This window comes from Eubalaena glacialis, chromosome 18 (genome assembly GCF_028564815.1).
Source record: "Eubalaena glacialis isolate mEubGla1 chromosome 18, mEubGla1.1.hap2.+ XY, whole genome shotgun sequence".
Taxonomy (NCBI): Eukaryota; Metazoa; Chordata; class Mammalia; order Artiodactyla; family Balaenidae; genus Eubalaena; species Eubalaena glacialis.
This window is the reverse complement of record NC_083733.1, coordinates 57,827,925-57,850,605: the sequence shown is the minus strand read 5'-3', so window position 1 is coordinate 57,850,605 and position 22,681 is coordinate 57,827,925.

Here is a 22,681-nt window from a genome sequence, read left to right as displayed (position 1 = left end):
TTCATCTCTAAGGATCGAGTGATCCTACAGTGAGGAGATTGCTATAAGGGAAGGGGGTGGGAGCAAGGAGGCAGCAGGAAAACCAGTTAGGAGACTGTTACAGTAACCCCATGCGGGACTGATGGTAGTTTGGACCTGAGTGTTTAGATTCTATTAATATTCTGTAGACAGACTGCAGTGTTTGCCAGTGGATTGGCTATTAGTGCAAAAGCGAGAGAGGAATCAAGGATAATGCCAAGATTTCTGACATGAGCACTTGGAAGGATCGAGTTGCCCTTGACTGAGAAGAGGAAGACTTGGGAGGATCAGGTTGGGAGGTGGAAGGAATAAATGTCTTGCTTGTGGACATGTTATGTTGGAAGAGACCCATGACGGGTAGGATAGGTACCCCAGATTGACTTAGCTCATTCTCTTCCAACCCCATTAAAAAACACATGAAAGGGACTTCCCTCGTGGCACAGTGGTTAAGAATCCGCCTGCCAATGGAGGGGACACGGGTTTGAGCCCTGGTCCGGGAAGATCCCGCATGCCGCGGAGCAACTAAGCCCGTGCGCCACAACTACTGAGTCTGAGCTCTAGAGCCTGCGAGCCACAACTACTGAGCATGTGTGCCACAACTGCTGAGCCCGTGCACCTAGAGCCCGTGCTCCTCAACAAAAGAGGCCACCGCAATGAGAAGCCCGTGCGCCGCAAGGAAGAGTAGCCCCCGCTCGCCGCAACTAGAGAAAGCCCGTGAGCAGCAACAAAGCAGCCCAATAAATAAATAAATTTATTTAAAAAACAAAACAAAACAAAACACATGAAAGCCTGGGAAACCGAAGACAGCAATTCCAGGATTCACTGACAGCAGATTCACCCATGGTATGTTGTGGAAGAGGGAAGTGGTTCTTGTGAGATAAATGTTGGGTTTCTCCCACCTCTCAGGGCTGTGGAGGTATTGGATCCCAAGTTTATTTTCCCCAGAAGCTGAACATGGGAAAGCATTTGCTGGTGCAAATCACAGCACAAGTGCTCTGGCCCAAAATCACTGTGGCAGCAGTGTCCTGATTCAGCATCCTGAGTCTTAAACCCAATGATAAGTGTCCTAAGAAACAGAAGAGGAGAAGACACTCAGAGGAGAGGGCCACATGAAGATAGAGGCAGAGATTGGAGTGATGCTGGCACAAGCTGAGGAATGCTGACAGCCACCAAAAGCTGGAAGAGGAAAGGAACTGAATTTCTTCTAGAGCCTGTGGAGGGAGCGGGGTTTGGCCAATAGTTTGATTTTGGAGTTCTGGCCTCCAGAACTGTCAGAGAATAACCTTCTGTTGTGTTAAGAAACCAAATGTGTGGTAATTTGTTGTGGCAGCCACAAGAAACTACTGCACTGTCCCCCTCAAGGGTGAGGAGACCACCCCCGGTACAGACAGGGACAGCCCTGTCTGCCCAACATAACCTCCATAGTCTCTCAGATCCTGTGCAGGCTTGAGGGGGCACCTAAGTGCCTGTGGCTATCACGTCCCCAGCTCCACCCGCCTGACCACTGCTGCATCCCCCAACCTGTTCCTGGCCTGAGCCTGTTCTGTTGTCCAGGTGCACAAGGACAGTCACAAACTCTCTCCTCCCTCCTGCATTCAGATGCAGGCACCTCCTGTGCAAAGGGGCTTCCTTCATCCCTCGAGCCCGGTCGTGCTAGGAGGACAGGACCTGAGCTGGAAGCCTTGACTTTCAGGGTGAGGAGTTTGCCATCTCTTTTTTGAGGAAAATTATGGCTTTTTATAAAATCAGTGTGTTTCATTTATTTTTTTTAATTAATTTTTATTGGAGTATAGTTGCTTTACAATGTTGTGTTAGTTTCAGGTGTACAGCAAAGTGAATCAGTGATATGTATACATATATCCACTCTTTTTTAGATTTCCTTCCTATTTAGGTCACCACAGAGCATTGAGTAGAGTTCCCTGTGCTATACAGTAGGTTCTCATTGGTTATCTATTTTATACATAGCAGTGTTTATATGTCAATCCCAATCTCCCAATCCACCCCACTTATTCTTTTTGATCCTAAAATCATCTCAAATTTGCTCACTGATTTGGTGAGACAGAGCCGAATACCTGCCTATTAATTGTCAGCGCCCCAAACATGAAGCTTTCAAAAGAAAGAAAACCCTTCTGTTGGGGATTTAAAGACAGTCAGAGCTCACCATTTCTGTAGGTTTCTTATGGATTGAGATTGGAGTAGATTCACAAGGAGCATGAACACATCCATTTGCCCTGTGAGGCAGGGTGGGCTTCAGGGGCTGGCAATCTGAGCAGTCACAGTCACTCAGAAAGACCTTGCAAGGTTAAGACTCTGCTTTCATCATCTTGAAATTCGTAATAATTTTTTGAACAGGGAGCCCTGCATTTTCACTTTCCACTGGGTCCTGCAATTTATGTAGCTGGCTCTGCCCCTAGGAACGACCATGGGTTGATGGGCTCCTTCTGGGAAAAGAAAGGTTTGATCTTAGTAGGAGCTGCAGTTTGTACTTTTGACACCAGAGGGCAGCACCACCGCAGGGTAACCTGGAGGGTTGTGCATGGAGACTTGGAGGAGTTTGACCTCTTCTACTCTGTCATTTTAAGTCTCTAAAAGTCGGTCAGACTGACTACCCTTGCTGCGCTCTGAGGCTCATAGTGGGAAGATGGTGCGGCTCTGTTGTCCTTCATGATGCAAATACCGACTTCACAATCCAAGGGAGTTGCGGGGCGGGGGGGGGAAGAAATCACAACTAGTTGGGTCAGATGTGAATAGCAATATATATACACATAATAAAGTTCATACTAAATGTTGGTCTTATGAAAATACTGCCGAAATGAGGATAGGAACGGGGTGTGTGTTGTGATGTGGAAGAAAATAGCTGAGTCCTCATTTTCCAAGAGGGAAGACCTTAGATAGTCCTAAATTTAAAAAACCCGTCAATAGCCCCAACACATGTGAAACAGAGATGCTTGGGTTCCATCCAGAGGAGCTGGTGCGGTTTGGAGCAGATTTGCACAGCGTGGCCCCAACTGGAGGAGCCAGAATGTTCCCCGTGATCACTCTGAAGCAGAGCACACAGAGACACAGGGCTTATCACACCACGTCCAGTGTTGTCACAAATCCTAGAGAAGAGAATATCCAACAGGAGGAGGAGGAACTGCTTTTGCTCACGGTTTGAATTCAGGAATAGAATGGTAATGTTGGGACTTCCCTGGTGGCGCAGTGGTTAAGAATCCGCCTGCCAATGCAGGGGACACGGGTTCGAGCCTTGGTCGGGAAGATCCCACATGCTGTGGAGCACCTAAGCCCGTGCACCACAACTACTGAGCCTGCGCTCTAGAGCCCACGAACCACACTGCTGAGCCCACGGGCCACAACTACTGAAGCCCGCGCGCCTAGAGCATGTGCTCCACAACAAGAGAAGCCACCGCAGTGAGAAACCCCGCGCACTGCAACAAGAGTAGCCCCCGCTCGCCGCAACTAGAGAAAGCCCGCGCGCAGCAACAAAGACCCAGCACAGCCAAAAATAAAAATAAATAAATTTATTTTTAAAAAAAAGATTCACTGTCAACAGCTTTCCTATATAACATACAGAGTGTTCATTATGTTAATCACGTTGTATATTACATCTCTAGTGCTTATTTATCTTATAACTGGAAATTTGTACCTATTGGCTGCCTTCATCCAATTCCTCCTCCCCCCATATCCGCCTCTAGTAACCACAAATCTAATCTCTTTTTCTATGAGCTTGTTTGTTTGTTTGTTTGTTTGAAATATAATTGACCACAACTCTATGCTAGTTCCTGGTGCACAACATAGTGATTCAATATTTCTATACATTACAAAATGTTCACCATGCTAAGTCTAATTACCATCTGTCACCATACAAAGATATTGCATTATTATTGACTATATTCTCCATGCTGTACATTTCATCCCCGTAACTCATTTACTTTGTAACTGGAAGTTTGTACCTCTTAATCTCCCTCACCTATATCACTTATCCCCCCACCCCTTCCCCTCTGGCAACCACCTGTTTATTCTCTGTATCTATGAATCTTTTTCTGTTTCGTTATGTTTGCTCATTTGTTTTGTATTTTAGATACCACATATAAGTGAAATTATATGGTATTTTTCTCTGACTTATTTCACTTAGAATTATACCCTCTAGGTCCCCCCATGATGTCACAAATAACGAGATTTCATTCTTTTTATGACTGAGTAATATTCCATTGTATATATACACCACATCTTCCATCTCCGTTCATCTATTGATGGACACTTAGGTTGCTTCCATATCTTGGCTATTGTAAATAATGCTGCAATGAACATAGGGATGCATATATCTTTTTGAATTAGTGTTTTTGTCTTCCTCCCTTTTTAAAAAGTATTACTTTTCTTATTTATTTGGAAGGATCTAGTTGCAGATTCCAGAAAGAACCCCAAAGACATGACTGAAGATCTGGCTCACCTAGGAAGCTCCTTTCTGGATGAACAACCTGGGAAATCAGGATGCTACTGCCACATTGATTTTGGGCCACAGCACCTCTGCTGCAATTTGCACCAGCAGATGCTTTCCTTTGTTCAGCTTCAGAAGGGGACAAACTGGGACCCTAAGAGCTGAGGGAAGCACAACATGCATCTTACAGGAACCACTTCCCTCTTCCACAACATGAATCTGCAGTCAGAGATTCTGGGAATTGCTATCATTAGCTTCCCAGGCTTTCATATGTTTTTCAAGGGGATTGGAAGAGAATGAGTTAAGTCAACCTGGGGTATGTGTCCTGGCTGTCATGAAGCATCTCCAGCATAACATGTCCACACCAAGACTTTATTCTCCCCCACCTCCCACCTGGTCCTCCCAAAGCCTTCCTCTTCTTTGTCAAGTGAACTCCATCCTTCTAGGGGCTCAGGTGGGAAAACTTGCCGTTATCCTTGGTGCCTCTCTCGCTCTCGCACTAATCTCTAATTTACTGCCAATCTACTTGCATTATATAATTAGAATGCAAAATTCAGGTCCAAACCACCCTGACTCCTACATGGTGTTGTAGTAATAGTCTCCTAACTGGTTAATTTTTGCTATTTTAGTTACAGTGGGTCTTGGTTCGGACCTCTTTGGATTGATCATCTTTGGGACTCTCTGTGCTTCCTGGACCTGGATCACTGTTTCCTTTCCCACGTTAGGGAAGTTTATAGCTATTACGTCTGCAAATATGTTATCTTCCCCTTTCTCTTTCTACTTCTTCTAGGATCCCTATAATGTGAATATTGTTATACTTGATGTTGTCCCAGAGGTCGCTTAGACTGTCCCCATTTTTAAAATTCTTTTTCTTTTTTTCTGTTTGGCTTGAGTGATTTCCACTACTTTGTTTCCCAGTTCACTCATCCATTCCTCTGTATCATCTAATCTACTGTTGATTCCTTCTAGTGTTTTTTATTTCATTTATTGTTTTCTTCCACTCTATTTGGTTCTGTATATTTTCTAACTCTTTGTTAAACTTCTCACTGTGTTTATCCAGTCTTCTCCCAAGTTCTTTGAGCATCTTTATGATCATTTCCTTGAACTCTCTATCAGGTAGATTGCTTATCTCCGCTTCACTTAGTTTTTCTTTTTTTTTCCTTTTTTTTTTTTGGCTGCGTTGGGTCTTCACTGCTGCACGCAGACTTTCTCTAGTTGCGGCGAGCGGGGGCTACTCTTCGTTGCGGTGCGTGGGCTTCTCATTGCGGTGGTTTCCCTTGTTGCAGAGCATGGGCTCTAGGTGTGCGGGCTTCAGTAGTTGTGGCACGTGGGCTCAGGAGTTGTGGCTCGTGGGCCCTACTAGAACGCAGGCTCAGTAGTTGTGGCACACGGGCTGAGTTGCTCCGCGGCATGTGGGATCTTCCCAGACAAGGGTTTGAACCCATGTCCCCTGCACTGGCAGGCGGATTCTTAACCACTGCACCACCAGGGAAGTCCCCACTTAGTTTTTCTTTTGGGGTTTTATCTTGTTCCTTTTTTGGACCACCAAAGAGATGAGTGGTTACCTTTTTAGGTTTAGCTGCAGCATGCTGCTCTGATTGACATTGAGTAATACTGGGTGAAAAGGAGTATTTATGGGCAGATTCAGAACAGGTATCATTAATTGGACAGGTAAGAGGGTCTTATTTAGTGATATTGGTGGTGGCTTGTCCAGAACTAGAATTTCTTCTAAAATAAAATCCCCAAAGGCTAGTCAATCTAAACTCTGGAAAGGTGAAATCCACCAGGGTAATCCAGAAGTGCTGGACATAGGTAATTGGCCACAAACCCAGCAATTGGATTGATTTTTTAAAAATTTATTTATTTATTTATTTATTTTTGGCTGTGTTTAGTCTTCGTTGCTGCCCCCGGGCTTCCTCTAGCTGCAGTGAGCAGGCTTCTCATTGCCGTGTTGTGGCTGTTGTTGTGGAGTGCAGGCTTTAGGTTCATGGGCTTCAGCAGTTGCGGCACGTGGGCTTCAGTAGTTGCAGCACATGGGCTCAGTAGTTGTGGCTCACGGGCTCTACTAGAACGCAGGCTCAGTAGTTGTGGCACATGGGCTTAGCTGCTCCGCGGCATGTGAGATCTTCCCGGACCAGGGCTCGAACCCGTGTCCCCTGCATTGGCAGGCGGATTCTTAAACACTGCGCCACCAGGGAAGTCTTGGATTGATTTTTGAAACTTGCATATGATTGAGCCCAAGAAAGAAATACATTTGGTTCATAAGCAAAAGTGTGAGCAATTATCAAATTAATTAGTATACAGGTCTGGTCTAGCATCTTCGGTCAGCTATGCACTTCAGATGTCATCTTCTTCTCATCCTGGTCTGGTAGTGCTGGTCTTAGTCAAAGCTGAGTGTCTGAAACAGGAGTTGTAGTCCCTTTAGGAGGGGAGGCCTTTTTGAGTAGAGAAATGTGAGTCCAAGAGCTTACTCCTTAAAGTTCTGCAGCACAGGGATTTGTTAATAAGACCTGATGTGGCCCTTTCCAACACAGCTGTTAAGAATCCTATCTGGGGCTTCCCTGGTGGCGCAGTGGTTGAGAATCTGCCTGCCAATGCAGGGGACACAGGTTCGAGCCCTGGTCTGGGAAGATCCCACATGCCGCGGAGCAGCTGGGCCCGTGAGCCACAGCTACTGAGCCTGCGCGTCTGGAGGCTGTGCTCCGCAACAAGAGAGGCCGCGATAGTGAGAGGCCCGCGCACCGCGATGAAGAGTGGTCCCCACTTGCTGCAACTAGAGAAAGCCCTCGCACAGAAATGAAGACCCAACACAGCCAAAAATAAATAAATAAATAAATAAATAAATAAATAAATAAATAAGGGGGGAAAAAAACGCTTTAAAAAAAAAAAAGCCTCTGAGAGTTTTGCCAGTTGAGTTTTGATAATACCTTTAGTTCTTTCTACCAATCCTGAAGATTGGAGATGCAGTAAAAATGCCTCATTATTGGCCAAATATCACAAATGGATTTAATTATTTGTCCAGTAAAGGGAGTCCCCCTGTCACTATGCAACTCAGAAGAGACCTCCCAAACAAGAATTATTCTTTCCAATAAGAATTTACCTACTGTTAAAGCCATTTCTCTCCTGCAGGGAAAACCTTCAACCTAGTTTGAAAACATACAGATCATTACCAAAATATATTTATATCTTTGAGATGGTGGCATTTGGACAAAGTCCAATTGCCATACCTCAAAAAGTCCCTTAGGAAGGGGAACCTTGAGTGAGCTTGAGATCCATGAAGTGGTTTTCCAGGATTATACTTGTGGCAAATGGTACATTGGGCATATGCCTTGTGGGCTACCTTAGGGGAGGGTTTCCAAATATATTGTTTATCCCATAAAAATCATTCTTTCAGGACCTCAATGGGTTGACAAATGTATGTGTAAAGGTAATTGAGCCCTAGAGGCACTATAGGCCTCTTATTTTGTTCAAACCATATTTTTGAGAGATCAGAGAATCCTCCTTTCTTCTTCCATATTTGTTTTCCATCTTCTGGGCCTTATTCTTGAGCCTGTAGAACGAATTTCTTAACAGTTACCTTGGGGTCAGTTTTGAGTAGTGGAGATTCTCAGAGCTGGACAGAAACAGAACTTAAAGCAGCTCATTTAGCTGCTGAGTCAGCAAATTGATTCCCTTTACTCTCTATTGAATCAGATTTGGAATGTCCAGGTATTTTGATAATGACCAATTGTTTGGGTAATTGTATAAAGTCTAATAATTCTCAGAAGAGCTGCCCATTTTTTATGGGTTGGCCTGAAGGAGTAAGAAATCCCCTTTGCTTTCCAGAGCATTCCAAAATAATGAGCCACTCTGAAAGCATAGCCGCTATTAGTGTAAACATTTCCTACTTGGGCCTTAGCTAGCTGACAAGCCCCGATTAGAGCAATTAATTCAGCTTGTTGTGCCAACGTTGCTTCTGGTAAGTAAGAACTTTCAGTTACATCCACAGTGGATGTTGTTGCATACCCAGCTCAGTAATGTTTCTGTTCATCCTTTAAGTAAGTTCCATCGGTAAATGAAACCAAGTCAACATTATCAATAGAAATTTCTTGTAAGTCACTCCTAGGAGTGAAGATAGTCAGTTAGTAAAGTGCACTTGTGGCTGTTTTCCTCCTGTAGTGCTGGAGGCAAAGTCGCAGGGTTAAGATGATTGCATTGAGCCAAATCTGTATTAAGTGAAGAAAGCCACAATACCTCGTAAGAAGGCAAGTCGACTCACGGAACGGCGCTGAGTATGATGAGAATTTATAAGAGATTCAATCGAGTGTGGAGCATAGATAGTCAAAGGTGACCCCATGAGAAGTTCTTTGGTAACTTTGCACAAGAGAGCTGTTGCTAAAGTAGCCTTCAAATAGGGTGAGAGTCCTTTTGCTACTGACTATAATATCCTATGGGTCGATGCAGGTCACCATGCCTCTGAGTTAGCCCATGTAGGGTGCTTCCTAGGCCTTCATGCACAAAAGGAAAAATGGTAATTTATAATTAGGATGGCCCAGTGCCGGAGCCTGAGTCAACGCAGATTCTAAGTCACCAATAGCTTTTTCTCCTTCTTTTGTTCATTCAGTTGGGTCTGATCAGTCAGACTTCAGTAACACATAAAGGGGTTTGGCAATGAGGGAAAAATTAGGTACCCAATTTCTACAATATCCAGTCAGACCTAGAAATCCTCTTAGCTGTTTCTTTGTTTTGGGAAACAAGAAAGCCAGTATTCCCTTAATTCTGTCAGAATCAATTAACAATCCTTCTTTAGATATCAAGTGACCTAAATATTTCACAATTGGTAAGCAGAATTGCAGTTTGTCTTTGGATACCTTAAAGCCCCTTAGAGGCTAATTGTTTTTACAGATAGTGTCTCTTTAAGAGTCCTGCTTGGTTCTAGAACACAAAAGCAAATCATCTACATATTGAATTAAAGCAGAGCCATTAGGAAAGTGCACCTCAGCCAAATTAGCTTTAAGTATTTGAGAAAAATAAGTAGGGCTTTCAGTAGAGCCCTGTGGCATAACTGTTCAGGTATACTGATGATCTTCCCACGTAAAGGCAAAAATAATACTGGCTTTCCTTTTCCACTGGAATACTAAAGAATGCACTGCATATTTCTATTCCTGAAAAACAAAAGATGTCTCCTGGAAGAGCTGAGAGCAGGGTGTGAGGATTAAAAACCAGGTGGGTGGTGAAGGATCACAATGTTATTTATAGTGCTTAGATCCTGAACAAACCACTAGCCTTTTTCATTTGGCTTTCTTACTGGCAAAATGGAGGTATTGCAAGGACTGGTAGAAGGAATATAATATTTCTTTGTACCAGTAATAAATATAATATAAAACATAATATTTTATACTGGTACAAAAATATAATATTTTTGTCAGGGAATTCCTGAATGACAAGTCTTATTCTATTTAATGCCTCTGTTCTAAGTGGATATTGTCGGATATTGGGTAGAGGCTTGGAATTACCAATATTTACATTAATAGGAGTAGCTGACTTGATTTCCCTAGTATCTGAGGAAGAAGATGACCATAATTCCTCAGGCACTTGTAAATTGTTATTTCCTCTCAATTTACCTGAACTTTTGTTTTCATAACCATCAATTTCTCTGTAATTATGTTCTGGTCTGCATCTAAGTTTTCTAAATCTAAAATTATATAGCTTTTAGGTCAAAAGGCAATATGGGCATTGTATGCCTCTTAAAGGTCTCTTCCTATCAAATGAATTGGAACACATTTCACCAAAAGGAACACAGAAGTCTTCTGTGATAGTTCCCAGCTGGAAAGTTATTGGCTCTGATTTTAAAACTTGCATAGGTAAGTTAGAAACCCTTACCATTTGAACCGACTGTTTACTCCAAGGAAGAGGGCAATGAATGAGGGTAGGGTTAAGAACAGATAAGGTAGCCCCCGTGTCTACAAGGGCCTTAGAAGTTTCCCCTCCGACTGTGACTTCAATTTCCTGTAAGGTGTTGGTGAGAAGGAGGGGAATGCCCTCTCATAATCGTTGGAGCATCCCTACTCCTTGTTAATCTTGCCTTGTTCTAACTCTCTTTTGCACTTGTGGCAGTCTCTTTTAAAATGCCCAGGTTTTTTTGCAATAAAAACCAGGTGTTCTCGATGGACCACTGAACGGTTGTAGCTGCACATTCATCACCTTGGCAGCTCTTTCTTTTTCTCGTTTCTGTAAGGTTTTAGAGAGCTTGTCAGCAATAGTGACAAGCATATGAGTATGCAGAGTAGCTCAATCAAGTTCATATCTTTTTTTTTAAAGTTCATATCTTTTAACCAGTCATGCCAATTCTTCATCTATTCATTCTAGAAAAATAGAATTTAATATTGGGTTGTTCTGAAGGTTCAGGAAACTCTTTGGATCCATGCCAGAATGTTGTTTGAATGTCTTTTCAAATCTTGCGATTTCAAATCAGAAATCGTCTCTCCTGGCCTTTGTTTGCATTGATGAACTTTTGGAATACCCTGATAAAGATTGTGGGCAATTTCTCTACATTTCTGGTGATCTTCAGTCTCATGTTTATGAAACTCTTCCATAGGCGTCTTCCAATCTATCTCTTGGAGCCATTCTTTTGCTTTACTTTCAGAGACTAGTAAATGTATGAGCTGGTACAAGTCTGAATATCCAGGCTTGTAAGTTCCTTTTTTTTGGCTGCGTTGGGTCTTCGTTGCAGCGCGCGGGCTTCTCTCTAGTTATGGTGTGCAGGTTTTCTCTCTAGTTGTGGCGCGTGGGCTCTGTAGTTTGTGGCACGTGGGCTCTCTTGTTGAGGTACGCAAGCTCAGTAGTTGTGGCGCGCGGGCTTAGGTGCCCCGCGGCACATGGGCTCTTAGTTCCCCCACCAGGGATCAAACCCCCGTCCCTTGCATTGGAAGATGGATTCTTTACCACTGGACCACCAGGGAAGTCCCCATTCTCTCCTCTTTTCACGCTGACTGCGTGCTTTACCATGCTGGCACCAATTCAGTGCATAATCCCAGAAAAGGCAAGTTTCCCTAAAAACAATGCAAAATTCAATAATCACTACAGGTGACTATGGAACTCCACAAGCTAGCTCTTCCAAGACCTCTCCCTCCCTTCACCCTGCTGGTTTTCCCCCTTTTCTCCACTTAGACCTTCCCTTTGCTTCTCTGCGCCTTTTGGTCTCTACTTTCAACAGCCTACCTGCCCCACTTCTTTATCCGTCACTCTCGACCCTCTCTTCCTGCTCTTGCCCCCTCAACTCCCTGCAGTCACCTGGGCCTTAGCCTTCCTCTTCGCGTTAGAGGCTCCCCAGGGTTCAAGACCTCAAGATCATCTGAGTCTGAGAAACCTAATGGGAAGCAGGCTGGATGTTTTATCCACTCAGATGGGCTTTGGAGACACTCACATGACCCCTAGTCACTCCTCAGAACCCTGTCTGCAATTTCCTTCACAGCCCCCATAGGATGGCACTCAGGGCAAAGGAAATCTTTCAAGGTCTCCTCACTAACATTGGTGGGAACGCTGCTGCCCTCATATTGAGCAAGTGACATCACCTTGCCCGAACTGCTGAATACACAACCCTGGTAGCTGTCTAGGTGGGACAGGGTAAAGCCACATATTATCTATGAGTCAGTGACTTGACATGTTTGAATTGAAGCTATAAGCTCTCTACTAGTGTCTGTCTGTATGTTTTTGTATGTATCTATCCATATTATGCATGCATAATATTTTGCTACTCTGGAAGGTTTTAATTAATTAGAATATAAAATCCCTTTAAGGAGCTCTATTCTGACAAGTCTAGTGAGTTCTCCTATGAATTGAATATTCTGAAAATGCTCATACACTAAAGAATGTGTATGTATTCTCTTGAAACATTATGTCAACAGTAATTACATCCTGAAGGATGTCTGACTGAAGTTAGTTTTCAGATTCTTATGTTAACTTAAAACCTTATCCTTTTCCTCAACAAGTACACTAATGGATAATCATTAAATAGCTGGATCCATTCTAAATAAGAAAAACACTGAAGTATGAATGACTAAGCATAAGTGTCAAGGTATGAATATTTTTCAATGTGCACATTTTGTCACATTTAGAAGGTATCCTATGAATTTATAGTTATTTATTCTGATTGTGCTTGTTCTTCCTGCTCATTAGTGAGAGAAGTTGCCCAGGTTCCCTCTCACACCCGCCCTCTCAGGGATCTGAACCAGACCCTGCACCTACGGCCAAGACCAGGGAGGAGCCCTCTTCTCAGTTGAGAATCTTCTCAAAAGGGTTCTGCCTTTCTGCCTTCCTCCCTCTTTCTTTCTTGTCTTTCTTTCTTCTTTGTTTCCTTCTTTCTTTCCTTCTCCCTTCCTTCCTTCCTCCTTTCTTTCTGTCTGTCTTTCTTTCTTTCTTTCTTTCTTTCTTTCTTTCTTTCTTTCTTTCCTTCTCTCTCTCTCTCCCTCCCTCCCTCCCTCCCTCCCCCTCCCTCCCTCCCTCCTTTCTTTCTGTCTGTCTTTCTTTCTTTCTTTCTTTCTTTCTTTCTTTCCTTCTCTCTCTCTCTCTCTCTCTCCCTCCCTCCCTCCCTCCCTCCCCCTCCCTCCCTCCCTCCTTTCTTTCTGTCTGTCTTTCTTTCTTTCTTTCTTTCTTTCTCTCTTTCTTTCTCTCTCTCTCTCCCTCCCTCCCTCCCTCCCCCTCCCTCCCTCCCTCCCTCCCTTCTTTCTTTCTTTCTTTCTTTCTTTCTTTCTTTCTTTCTTTCTTTCCTTCTCTCTCTCTCTCTCTCTCTCTCTCCCTCCCTCCCTCCCTCCCCCTCCCTCCCTCCCTCCTTTCTTTCTGTCTGTCTTTCTTTCTTTCTTTCTTTCTTTCTTTCTTTCTTTCTTTCTTTCTTTCTTTCTTTCTTTCTTTCTCTCTTCTCTCTCTCTCTCTCCCTCCCTCCCTCCCTCCCCCTCCCTCCCTCCCTCCCTCCCTCCCTCCCTCCTTTCTTTCTTTCTTTCTTTCTTTCTTTCTTTCTTTCTTTCTTTCTTTCTTTCTTTCTCTCTCTCTCTCTCTCTCTCTCTCTCTCTCTCTCCCTCCCTCCCTCCCTCCCCCTCCCTCCCTCCCTCCTTTCTTTCTGTCTTTCTTTCTTTCTTTCTTTCTTTCTTTCTTTCTCTCTTTCTTTCTCTCTCTCTCCCTCCCTCCCTCCCTCCCCCTCCCTCCCTCCCTCCCTCACTCCCTCCCTCCCTCCTTTCTTTCTTTCTTTCTTTCTTTCTTTCTTTCTTTCTTTCTTTCCTTCCTCCCTCCCTCCCTCCCTCCCTCCCTCCCTTCCTCCCTCCCTTCCTTCTTTCCTTTCTTACTTTCTGTAGTAAACAGCTGGTCTGCATAACATACTTTCTCAAACTTTTTTTCCCCACACGGACTGAACTGCAAAATGTTTCGCTTTTAAACCAAAGGAAGAAAATGGTACTTTTTTTGTTTATAATTCTTAGCTAACATAACAGAGTTGTACTCTAAACAAAAAGTCATTTAACTCAAAACAATGCAACAGACCACCATGACTAACATATTTTAAAAGCACACATTTTTCAGTTCCCCGCCAGGTAGCTGGCCTTTGTGCGCAGGATGTGAACTAGCACAGCTGCTGAAGCGTGATAGCTGGAGAGAGACCTGGATGAGCAGAGGCACACAGGCCCTAACCCCAACCGTGCTCTATTCCACGTACATTTCACCTCTCAAGAAGGGAGCGGACCCAACAGATTTTCGAGAGATATTCTGTTCTGGAAGCTCGACAGTGTGTGGAGTGTCGATACTCCTGGTGGGGCCTCGGCATGGGGCACACGTCCCACCCGCCCCACATGCCTGCACCGGCCTGCATGGGCCTGGCTCTGCCAGGGGGAGCCTCATCTGGGCCGACCTCGGCATCCTCACTCCTGGCTTTCTTTGTTATCTTCCCAAACTCCCTGTACATGTCCAATACTGAGTCCACGGGCATAAGAAGTAGAATCTACCGTCTGGGTTCTGTTGGATTTTGTCTGCTCAGGTTGGCCTCTGAACATAGGGTTGATGGTTGGAGAGTCTGGTGTCCCACCAGGTGGGATGTGGGAGCTCAGACAGGGCCCCTCCGTATCCTCGGGGCCGGTACCCAGATCTTCAGGCCTCCACCATCGAAGGAGCACCCAGACCCCAGTGTCAGGGAGTTCATGCTGAGGCCCTCAGATAATGAGAAAGGGAGACCAACGTTGGACAAGGACTCGCTCTTCTTTGGGAGCCTGGCAGTGAGAGCGGAAGGTGGAGGCAGGGCACAGGTTCTCTGTGATTAAGCCCCAAAGGAGAAAAGGGGTGGTTCCTTCCTCGTGCCCAGGTGGGCCTCTGAACAGAAGCCTTCCTCCCGTCTGGGAGAATGAGGCACAGCCTGAAACCCAGCTGCCCCTGTCTGCCGACCATCTGCTGCCCAGGGCCCAAATCCTCAGCTGGGTGAGCCTCAAACTCTAGGGCCTCTGGCCTTACCTCAGTCGACAGCAGAGGCTACCAGTGGGGCCCATTTTCTACTGAGGATGCCTACCTACTGGGTCTCCCCTAAAAGTCGAGGCCCTCCAGGCACCTCTGGAGACTCAAGTCCCAGCTGCTTTCACCCTACTGGGCCCTGCATCTCACCTGCAAGGTCACAGACCACCACAGGCCACCTCCACCACCTCCCACTGTGGGCTGCCAACTCCACGGCCTCCTGTCCTTCTCCTGTGGAGCCCACTAAGCAAAGGATTTTGTTTGAAATGATGAGATCCCAACTCCCCATCATCCCGCTCTGCACCTCCTGGGGACACCCTCCTCCCCCCACCTTGAATCCACTTTGGGCCCCACCCACAGAAGACTGGGAGTGGAGATGGGGGTAGGACTGAAGGCCAGAATGAACTTGAAGGGAGTGGGACCTTCTCCTTCTTTGTTGACTAGTCAGACTGAACATCCCAGGAGTCCACAGGAGAGAGCTGTGTACAGGTGTCAGTGCAGGAGTAGTAGGTGCCAATGGTCTGGGCCACCTGCCCTTGTCTAATCCTGGATGTACCACTTCCATTCGTCATGAATGCTGCCCTCCCCACCTGACCTTAGTTTGCGGGATGTGACAGAACGAAGGACATGATGACAAGTTCTGGCTAACTGGTCACATTACATCCCACGCCTGTCTCCTGAGGGTTAGGAGCAGATTAGGAGCTGTTTTGCTACTGCTGTAGAGAGCCATGGCCTTGCTGCATGGAATTCTCTCATTAGGTTCTGCCAGAAGCCCCACAAAGTACCATTCATCCTCTTACATGGAGTTTATGGAGATTTATGTGCAGTAACTTGTCCTTTACTCTGGAGGGTGGTCCAGCAGCCCTCAGACTGTTGGAGCCCTAAGAGCTTCATAGATGTGGCAGGTCCCTGAATGGTCACAGATGAGGATGCCCCACAGACCATGGAACTCTCACACACTGCTTAAGTTGCTGATAACTAGAGCTGAACCTTGTCATTGGCATCATTCTCACCAATGGATGTCATAGTCATCTTTGATGTCATTGTCACTGATCAATATTAGGAGTGTTACTCTACCACCCTTTGAAATGTATGTGTCATACTAGGCACTCAGAATACTTGCCATTTCTTGTTCATCAGGTCTGATTATCTTGTGGTTATCAGTATAGTGGACCAGGACTTATGCGCTGTTCTGCCGGTTGTCCAGATCTCTTGGGACTACATTGGGAGGGAGCCTGAGACCGTGGATGCAATGCCGTTGTGCTTCCATTGTAAACGCACACTGCTGCTTGCATACCTATGCCAAACAGTAAAAGATTTTAATAGTTAACACTGGAAGTGACTTGCCTGTAAAGAGTGCCTTTCTTTTGAAAGAGCTCTTTGAAAACTGAAAGATTTTTTTTTCATTTTTATTGGAGTATAGTTGATTTACAATGTTGTGTTAGTTTCAGGTGTACAGCAAAGTGAATCAGTTATACATATACATATATCCACTCTTTTATTTTTAGATTCTTTTCCCATATAGGCCATTACAGAGTGTTGAGTAGAGTTCCCTGTGCTATACAGCAGGTTCTTATTAGTTATCTATTTTATATATAGTAGTGTGTATATGTCAATCCCAATCTCCCAATTTATCCCTCCCCACCCCCTTATCCCCTGGTAACCATAAGTTTGTTTTCTTTTTTTTTTTTTTAATTTATTTATTTTTGGTTGCATTGGGTCTTTGTTGCTGCGTGGTGTGCGGGCTTCTCACTGTGGTGGCTTCTAGTTGTGGCACGCGGGCTCAGTAGTTGCGGCGCACAGGCTTAGTTGCTCCGCGGCATGTGGGATCTTCCCGGACCAGGGCTCGAACCCATGTCCCCTGCATTGGCAGGCGGATTCTTAACCACTGCGCCACCAGGGAAGCCCCATAAGTTTGTTTTCTACATCTGTGACTCGACTTCTGTTTTGTAAGTAAGTTCATTTGTACCCTTTTTTTTAGGTTCCACATATAAACGATATCATACGGAAGATTTTTCTTCTAAACAATAACAAAAAATGGCTTTATTTCTGTGATGGTTAATTTTACGTGTCAACTTGACTGGGCCATGAGGTGCCCTGATATTTGGTTAAACAATTTCTGGATGTGTCTGTGAGGGCGATGAGTCGGCGTTTGAATCTATAGACTGAGCAAAGCAGACTGCCCTCCCCAGTATGGGTGGGCACCATACCATCAACTGAGGAGCCTGAATAGAACACAAGAGTGGCGGGAAAGGAGAATTCACTCTCTGCCTGACAGCTTGAGTGGGGCTGTTGGTCTTCTTCTGCCCTCACTGTGGGACTAATGCCATTGGCTGTCCTGTTCTCAGGACTTTGGGCTTGGACTGGAACTACATCCCTGGCTTTCCTGAGTCTCCAGCTTGCAGACAGCACATCACAAGGCTTCTCAATTCCTTATATCGCTTAACATATATTGGGTTAGCCAAAATGTTCAGTTGGGTTTTTCCGTAAGATGTTATGGAAAGATTTTGGCCAACCCAACACATATATACATACATATATATGTATACATATACTTACACATGCACACACTCTGTTTGGTTTCTCTGGAGAGCCCTGATACAATTTCCTAACAATATTTCTGACCCTCCCATGCTGGCCCTAGGCAGTAGTCCCCTGCCGCCTACATACAAAACCCACAAGCCCTGGACATGGTGAAATGACCTTCCCTTTTCCTGGGAATCTCTGAATTAGGTGACTTCATAAGTCCCAGCTTCCTTGCCCACCAGATCATCTTACCAGGGGTTGTCCTCCAGGGACGCACTGAACCTCAATGACTGCCCAAGCATTTGACTCCTGCCCTTAGAGTTGTGGCTGAACTGTTCACCTGAGCCCCCCTGTTTCACTGCCACTTCCTTCTGACTTCGTTTCAGATTTTCTCCTTTCCACTTACGAAAAACTGTTTACTGGTCCTACCTTGGTGGTACAGTCTGTATTATTCTTATCTCAGAAGTATAATGCCCAGGCCATGCTGTTAAAAATAAAAATATATACTTAGTGTTTACCTGGTTGAAAAAGAAGCTTTTTTTAAAAAATAAACAATTTAGGTCTTAATGCTGAAGTCTTTAGAAATTTACATTTTTTTTAAAAAATTATTTATTTATTTATTTATTTATTATTTTTTACTGTGTTGGGTCTTCGTTTCTGTGCGAGGGCTTTCTCTAGTTGCGGCGAGTGGGGGCCACTCTTCATCGCGGTGCGCGGGCCTCTCACTGTCATGGCCTCTCTTGTTGCGGAGCACGGGCTCCAGACGTGCAGGCTCAGTAGTTGTGGCTCACGGGTCTAGTTGCTCCGTGGCATGTGGGATCTTCCCAGACCAGGGCTCGAACCCGTGTCCCCTGTATTGGCAGGCAGATTCTCAACCACTGCGCCACCAGGGAAGCCCCAGAAACTTACATTTTTGGCTGATGTGCATACTATTGGCAATAGCATGTATGGCTGCTGTGACAAATTACCACAAATTTAGCAGATTCACAGCACAGATTCATCCTCTAACAGTCAGCAGTCTTGACATCTCCAATAGGTTTCTCTGGGCTGAAATCAGCGTCTGCAGGACCACGTTCCCTTCTGCTGCTCTTGGAGACAATTGGATTCCTTGCCTTTCCAGCTGCTGGAAGCTCTCCTCATCCCTTGGCTCATGGCCCCTCACTACATCCATCACCTTTTCTCCCTCTGGTCCATCCTCACATCACCTTCTTCCTTCTTGTACTCAAATCTCTCTCTGGCCACTCCCAGTATAGGGACCCTTGTGATCCCATTTAGATCCTACCTGGATAATCCAGGATCATCTCCCCCAAGTTAAGATCCTTAACTTTATCCCATGAGCAAAGGCCCCTTGATCACGTAATGTAACTTTCACAGGTCACAGAGATTAGATTGTGGATATCCTTGGGGACCCTTATTCAGCCTACCACAGCATGAAAACAACTTCAAAATGTTTCGTTTCTTATATAAAAGCTTTTAAAGACTGTCCACTTCCCCTTCTGAGTACTGGATGGTGGTGAGATGTGGCCCCAGTGGTTGAACCACTCGGCGGTGCTGCCACAATACCGCAGGAGGAAGCGCTCGTTGCACCTCACGACTTCTGGCATGTTTATGATTAGACATCATGGCGGTCAAACAAGTGGGAGGGAAGTAACCTGGTACCTCAAGTGACGCCATGTACCGTGTCACAGGCTCATCGTCCAGGACCACTTCCTTTGTGAAATGCGCATGTCCCGTGACTTCTCTAAGAGGAAATAAACTCAGGACGGGGACTGAAATGAACAGACACACCTCACGTTTTCCCCCATGGATTTGTTTAGTTCGCTTATCAAGAACAAGGCCATGGAAATTCTAGCAGGTACGGTGGCTGAATTTCTCACAGGGAAGGTAAAGAATATCGTAAAAGATAAACTAATGATACATGGAATGGAGGGGGCCCTGACACCCTTAAACTGGTTGGTTACATACCAAACCAAAAGGATACTGATATTTCTGCTAGACAAGATAGCTTCGGTGGCATACAACCAGTTGGACATGAGTTGTTTAAAAAACTAAGATCACATATATCTTTAAAAAGATGTTTGGTCGCCAACCGGCAGAAGTGATGGTGCTTTAATTTCTCCTAATATATCTGTTCGGTATCTAAAATATCTTTGTGAAATCTTAAAAGACAACATCACGTATTATTGTATAAGACAACCCATCATAACAGCAGAAACGTAAGTTTTGGTGCTAATTATAAATCCCAACTCTGCCTCCCTGACAAAAAGAGGATTTGAAACTGGAAAAATATTTCAAATATTATGATAACCATGTTCAGAAGACACAGATAATTGTACTGGATTCTTGAACTGGTTCCCAAACTGTGGGATCATCAACCACTGGACAGGTATTTTGATTCTGAACGTTTGCCCTTGAAGTACTTGTACTGACACTGCCTCCCTGACAAAAACACAGACTTGAAACTAGAGTAATATTTCTAATATTATGATAACAATGTTCAGGAGACACAGGTTACCATCTTGGCTTCTTGTATTAGTTCCTACACTGTGGTTTCCTTAAACACTGGCAAAAATTTCGAAACCAAACTTTTGCTGTTACCATCAACGTACCAATTCTCTCTTCCTGAAAATGAATAGACTTGACAATGGAGAAATAAAGGATTTCCGAACTGTAACGTGGACTCATGCCTGTTTCTGTGCAGACTTCCTTCTCCTGCTGGGGTGAGTCTCCAGCTGGGCGCAGAGCAGGGGAAGGGTCAGACCTTGAGTGAAACCAGGAGCAGCGGGAAGGACAGCGCCCTGGGGCAGGAGGGCTGAGGGGTCTGAGCCCGGATGCGGTTGAGGGCTGGGGAGGTTTCCAAGGGGACATTCTGGAGGGGAGTCCTGAGGAGGCGTCCGTGTGGGGAGCAGGCGCGGCGCTGTGGGTGCAGAGCTGGGAGCTCGGGGCGGCCGCTTCCCCATCTGAGCCGAGGGGCCCCAGGAGCCACGGCGGCCTGGAGAGGAGTCGGGAATGCACAGGGCCCGGGCGCAGGTCGTCAAGGGACAGAATAGGGTCGAACAGAGGGAAGGAGAAGCTCTGCGCCCCGAAAGAGCCCTCAGAAGGGTAAGGACCCACGTGGGAGGGGAAGGGTGTGGACCAGTGTGGACTCCCACAAGCTCTGTGCTTCCCAAGGGGGCCCGTGAGGCTGACGCTTCAAAGAGCGCCAGATGGGACTGAGGCCTCTTTTTGCCTGAAGAAGTGGAACCGCCCAAGTAGTCCCACCCCTGCGGAGTTATTCCTCACCCCGACTTTCCCCGCCCATCCTCCAGGGCAGTGACCCTCTCTTCATCCCCTGCGCCCTGAACTCATCCCCCCTCCCCGGCTTCTCTAGATACTTCTGGGCTCTGCCCACTACAGTCTCTCTCATCCACCATTTCCTGCCCTCCCCACTCCCTGTGTTCTAGATTCTTCTGCCCACGATCCCCTCCACCCCAGGGCCCTGGCTCCTTTTCCACTTCCACTGTGGTCTCAGTTAGTTTCACCTACTCCCACACCTCAGCACCTTGCAAACTCGGCGGAAGGACGTTTGGAGCCCCGAGGTAGACCCGAGGTTTCCTACAGGGCTTCCCCAGATGCTGGAGGCCCCACCCAGACCCACTCTGAGAGCAACCCTGCCCTTCTCAGCCTGGTCCCAGCTGGAGCCTGGAATCCCTGCCCTCGTGTCCCCACCCCGGGCCCTCCCTTCATTGGCCTCCCTCACTTCCCCTGGGCTGGAGTCCAGGAACCTATTCTGGCCCCCGCCAAGTCCCCTGCTCTTTTGAAGGGCCCACACCCTCAGCTCAAGCCTTCTGTCTCCTGCTGGGTCCTGACATCCTCCACTGCCTCCTCATTCTCTGAATTTCTAGCCCCAAGGGATTCAAATCTGCCCCTGAACCTGGTTTCCTGTGCCCTTTCTCCACCCCCTGTTCTTCGGGGTCACTGGGACTCTTCTGTGCATGGAGATATGTGCCTGTGTCTTACTTCCTGCACAAACAGATGCACAGCACACAGAAACATACACGCACACACACAGGCATGTAACCACACGAATACGCACACACACACCCGTGTACACACACGGGTGTCAACAGGCACATACCTACATACATCCACACACATATACACATACATATACGTATTCACACACAAACCCGCACGGGCACACACAGACACACACTCAGCCCAAAGAGTTCCCACACCAAGGTCTTGATTGCTAGGCTCTAAGTGGTGCCACAAGGGGCCCTTCTCTGAAAGCCACTCCCCCTGGGCTGGGACTGGAGTGCATCCCTTCTCTTGCTGACTGTTCAACCCTGACTGTGCTTTGGAGTCAGCTTCATTTCAGACTCTCACCTGCAGAACTATAAGGTCAGGAATGTGACATGTGTGCGCTGGTTGGTTATAGCCGCCAAAGGAAACTAAGACCCCTGCCCTTCTTGAGAGATTGTGCAGATTTCAAAGGAAGTAAGTGCCCTTGTATTCTTTTTCAGGTAGACTGCCTATTTCCTCTTCATTTGTTAGGTCTGGTGTGTTTTGACCGTGCTCCTTCATCTGCTGTGTGTTTTTCTGTCTTCTCATTTTGCTTATCTTACTGTGTTTGGGGTCTCCTTTTCACAGGCTGCAGGTTCATAGCTCCCGTTGTTTTTGGTATCTGTCCCCAGTGGCTAAGGTTGGTTCAGTGGGTTGTGTAGGCTTCCTGGTGGAGAGGACTAGTGCCTGTGTTCTGGTGGATGAGGCTGGATCTTGTCTTTCTGGTGGGCACGTCCACATCTGGTGGTGTGTTGTGGGGTGTCTGTGGCCTTATTATGATTTTAGGCAGCCCCTCTGCTAATGGATGGGGCTGTGTTCCTGTCTTGCTAGTTGTTTGGCATAGGGTGTCCAGCACTGTAGCTTGCTGGTCATTGAGTGAAGCTGGGTCTTGATGTTGAGATGGAGATCTCTGAGAGATTTTCGCCGTTTGGTATTACGTGGAGCTGGGAGGTCTCTTGTGGACCAGCGTCCTGAAGTTGGCTCTCCCACCTCAGAGGCACAGCCCTGATGCCTGGCTGGAACACCAAGAGCCTTTCATCCACACGGCTCAGAATAAAAGGGAGAAAAAATAGAAAGAAAGAAAGAAAGAGGATAAAATAAAATAAAATAAAATAAAATAAAGCTATTATAATAAAAAATAAGAAAAAAATTATTAAGAAAAAATTTATTAAGAAAAAATTTTTTAAAATT